At 38.4% G+C, this 5079-nt stretch overlaps 1 non-coding gene across 1 annotated transcript; it reads left to right on the forward strand.

Annotated features, from left to right (window-relative positions):
* The first annotated feature begins 2162 nt into the window (after nt 1–2162).
* Nucleotides 2163–2244, forward strand: TRNAS-AGA (transfer RNA serine (anticodon AGA)). Its single transcript has one exon. It is a non-coding gene; the product is annotated as a tRNA-Ser (tRNA).
* The last annotated feature ends 2835 nt before the right edge of the window (nt 2245–5079 follow it).

Here is a 5079-nt window from a genome sequence, read left to right on the forward strand (position 1 = left end):
AAAATAAAGATTTGAAATACATTAAACAATATTTTAAAGCAAATGACTGGACATTTTCCAAAGATGGCCAGTAGAAAAACACATAAGTAATGCTCTGGTTCTGTATAAAGATCTATATATAGAAAGTAAGTGTGATGCATTCTTACTTTCCATGACCACATTTATTCTGTTTATCAGTCATGACATAGTTAAACTTCTCTGGGTACATATAAAAGGAAATTATTTGATCTTGAAAAAGATTTGGTTTTCTGGAAAAAAAACCTTTCTCAGTGATACATGAATTAAATAGAATGCTATGTAAAAGGCACTTTGTTACTTTTGGTTAAATATAATATATTAAAACCAAACAATTAGCTTTCTCAAGATGCATCAAATTCATTTTGCCCATTAACATTTTTCTGACCATGAAATGAGACCTGCACATCTACGCATCTTGGGATCTGGCATCCACATTTATCGTTTTTTGTTTGTTTTTGTTTTTTTCATTTCATTTCTATAGAGCATCTGGACATTCTGCTAAAGGAACTGGTGAGTTGCAAATGTAAAAAGGAGAACTGGAAATGTGCTTTATTGGTTAAATTTGGTTTGATCAACCATTGCATTGTTCACAAAATTAAACCAAGAAGTCAATTTTTTAGAAAGTAAACTAGGATCTATTAGGATCTAGGATTTCACAGGAAAAGAACTCATGGGCCAGCTTTACTTGCAAATTTCTTCTTAACCCGTCTGGAAAGTGAAAGCGCATTGTCATTTGCAAAACAATTTCCCAAACATAATGAAATAAATATTTTAGGTTTACATTTTGGGGCTTAGGGACACCAAGTGATAAGATCCAGAGGTTTTCTGTATCGTTTTTTTCTCCCTCAGCTTAGCTGAGGGTGAAGGGGTGGCCAGCCCCTCCACACCTGTGGGGGTTTCTCGTCAGGTGGGACGAGCGACTTGAGAAAAAAAAGAGACACAGAGACAAAGTATGGAGAAAGAAAAGTGGGCCCAGGGGACCGGCGCTCAGCATACGGAGGACCCGCGCCGGCACTGGTCTCTGAGTTCCCTCAGTATTTATTGATCTTAGCATCTCGGAGAGGGGGATGTGGCAGGACAATAGGGTAATAGTGGGGAAAGGGTCAGCAGGAAAACGTGTGAACAAAGGTCTCTGCGTCATAAATAAGTTTAAGGAAAGGTGCTGTGCCTTGATAAGTACGTATACAAACAACTTGGTGCAATATAGAGCAGTATTGCCGCTAGCACGTCTTACCTCTAGTTCTAGGGTGGTGTTCTCCTATCTCAGTAAATAGAACATAGAATCGGGTTTTACACTGAGACATTCCATTCCCAGGGACGAGCAGGAGACAGATGCCTTCCTCTTACCTCAACTGCAAAGAGGCCTTCCTCTTTTACTAATCCTCCTCAGCACAGACTCTTTACGGATGTCGGGCTGGGGAACGGTCAGGTCTTTCCCTTCCCAAGAGGCCATATCTCAGGCTATCACAAGGGGAAAAATCTTGGACAATACCTGGCTTTCCTAGGCAGAGGTCCCTGCGGCCTTCCGCAGTGTATTGTGTCCCTAGGTACTTGGGATTAGAGAATGGTGATGACTTTTTAACATGTATACTGCCTTCAAGCACTTTTTTAACGAAACACATCCTGCATAGCCCTAAATCCATTAAACCTGGAGTCAACACAGCGCATGTCTCTGCTAGCACAGGATTGGGGCTAGGGTTACAGATTAGCAGCATCTCAAGGCAGAAAAATTTTTCTTAATACGGAACAAAATGGAGTCTCTTATGTCTACTTTCTGCATAGACACAGTAACAGTCTGATCTCTCCTTCTTTTCCCCACACGAGGGAGCATTTCCTTCTCTGAAATCCATTAAGCAACAGTGTCATTCAGCCAGGAGGCTGGTCTCCTGGGGGTTCTAGCAGAAGGTCCCATAGTCTAGCAGAAGGTCCCAGGTTTAAAAGTAGGATTAAGGCCTGGCTCCACCTCCTTGGTGAGTAAATTTGTTTTCAGTTTCGAGTACTCCAGCAAGGAGGCAAATTTGTCCCCAGGGGAGCTGGTTGTTGAATTGATCCGGTTTGTTCGAAATAAAGATGCTTGTGTGGTGGATATGGTCATCTTAGTTCTTCCAAAGTTCTGTCATGTCTGTAGTCCGGTTGCCATGTCTGTAGTCGTGGCCGAGTGGTTAAGGCGATGGACTAGAAATCCATTGGGGTCTCCCCGCGCAGGTTCGAATCCTGCCGACTACGTTTGAAATTTTACCCTAAAATGGGGTCAGGTTAATGTAATACGAAAAGTACAGGAGCACTTGTATCATCTTTCTCCCCTCTGGTTAATGTAAGACGGAACTTACAGGAGTACTTATATCATCGTTCGCCCCTCTCTAATTCTACCCTGGCGGTGTATGTGTTTGCTGTCAAAATGTCGCTAGTTCGTTTACTTAATGAACTAGTAACCTCAGTAATCCTCCTTCACTGGCAATGTGCAGTGCTCCAGGGTCTCACCGGGTTTTCTTTCCTCCAAACCCTGCTCAAAGTAAGCTCTTTCAAGAGCTTGGTGAAAGTGTTTCTCAGAGAAACCATGGAGTGTATATAGTCTATGCCACAAATGGGAGCTATCTGTATTTTTAAAAATTATTAAGTAAAATTGACTTTTAAAAAGCACTTATATGTATATACACATAGTCTTTACCATATCAGGATACACATCAGTTTTATCAATCCATAAGCCTCCCTAGCACTGTTCCTTTATAGTCTCATCCAAATCCCAGACATAGCAGCTGACAATCGTAAATACGTTTTCCATTTGTACATTTTGGCCTTTTGGAAAATGTCGTAGAAATGGAATCATACAGTATGCAACTTTTTGAGATTAGCTTCCTTTACTTAGCATAATGCCTTGAGATTTACCCAAGTCGGCCGGAAGCGGTGGCTCACGCCTGTAATCCCAGCCCTTTGGGAGGCCGAGGCGGGCGGATCACGAGGTCAGGAGATCAAGACCATCCTGGCTAACACGGTGAAACCCCGTCTCTACTAAAGATACAAAAAATTAGCCGGGCGTGGTGGCTGGCGCCTGTAGTCCCAGCTACTCGGGAGGCTGAGGCAGGAGAATGGCGGGAACCCGGGAGGCGGAGCTTGCAGTGAGCCGAGATCGCGCCACTGCACTCCAGCCTGGGCGACAGAGCGAGACTCCGTCACACACACAAAAAATAATAGTAATAGTAATAATAATAAAAGATTTTTCCTAGTTGTTACAAATATCAAAATTTCATTCCTTTTTCCTCTTGAAAAGAATTCCATTGCACGAATGTACCACAGTTTATGCACTCATGGAAGGACATTTGTGTTGTGTGACATTTGTTTCCAGTTTGGGGCAATTGTGAAAAAAAAAACAAGTTGTATTTCATAATGGCTAATGATGTCAAATATCTTTTTGTGTGCTTATTTGCCATCCTTATACTCTCTTTGGTAAAGTATTTATGCCTTTACCCAATTTTTATTGCGTTGTTTTCTTATTGTTGAGTTTTAAGGATTGTTTATATATTCTATATACAATTCCTCTATCAGATACACGACTTACAAATATTTTCTGCCGGTCTTTATTTTTTTCAGTGTCTTAACGGTTTCTTTTGCAGAGCAAATGTGTTAAAAATTGATTAAGTCCAATGTATTTCTTTTTTCTCTTTTGGAAAGTGCCATATCTAAGAACTCATCACCCAACTCAAGGTCATGTGGATATTGTTATGTTTTAACAATTTTATAGTTTTATGTTTACATTTGCATGTATGATCAATTTTTAGTTAATTTTTGTATAAATTGTGAGATTTATGTTAGGATTGCTTTTCTTTCTTCCTTCCACTTTTCCTTCCACTTCTTCCTTCCAGGCCTTCCTTACGTTTTTTTCCCTTCATTTCTTTCTCTCCTTTTCTCAGCTTTCCTTCTTTCCTTTGCATATGGATAGCCTATTGTCCCAATATTATTTGTTGAACAATTTTAATTTCTTCATTTATTTTATTTGCACCTTTGTCAAAAACCAATTAGCCATATTTGTGTAGTTTATTTCTGGAATCTCTGTCCTGATCAGTAGATATACATGTTTATATTTCTGCCAATACCTTACTATCTTGATTACTGAAATTTGTATGAAATCTTAAAACCAGGTAATGTGATTTTTCACTGCATTTTTTCAAAATTGATTTAGCTATTCTAATTCTTTTGTCTATCCATAGAAATTTTAGAATCAGCTTTTCTCTGTCTCCAAGAAATTCTACTGGAATTTTGATAGCAATTGCATTACATCTATAATCAATTTGGGGAGAATACACAGGGTAATTCTGGTTATTTTTCCATCCTTACACTCTTTTATTTACTCTTTTATTATCAGAGTCTTCAAATAGTTATCTCATGCATTCTGCCCATAACTTATAGCGTTATTTGATAGGAGAAAAATGGTAAAACACACTTCATGTCACCTGGAAATAGGAACTTGAGATACTTTTTTTATGGTAATAAAACAAGATCTCCTAGAAATAAAGTAGCGGGGAAAGGAAAAACATTTAATGAAAAATTTGGAAGTTACAGTTTAGAATTACTTCAAAAACAGTAGGAAAACATCAAAGATGGAAAACAGTAGTGGAAAGAAAATTGAACAACCCATTCCAGAGATTCAGTATCATCTGATTACTGGGAGTTCCAGCAAGACAAAGGAAAAATGGAGGATAATTTTATCAAGAAATATAAGAAAAATTCTCAAAACTGAAGGACTTGAAGATCTACATGGGAAGGATTGCCCTTTATGACTAACACTTTTAGCATCAAGTCTAGAAAATATTTCCTTGGGTCAAAGTCTAAAGATGTTTCCCGATGTTGTATTCTACAAGCTTTGTTTGCTTACTTTCATATTCAGATCTACAGTCAATCTGGAATTGACTTAGTGGATAATGCGAAAAAGGTAAATTTAATTTTTTTGCTTGTAGATAATCATCTGATCACTTTTTTTTCTTCTACATATTTATCATCTATTCAAAGACTGTATTCTGTGTAGTGATTGTCTATCTTTGGGCAATGTCATGTTTTTAAAAATTA

The sequence above is a fragment of the Macaca fascicularis genome, chromosome 4 (assembly GCF_037993035.2).
Source record: "Macaca fascicularis isolate 582-1 chromosome 4, T2T-MFA8v1.1".
Taxonomy (NCBI): Eukaryota; Metazoa; Chordata; class Mammalia; order Primates; family Cercopithecidae; genus Macaca; species Macaca fascicularis.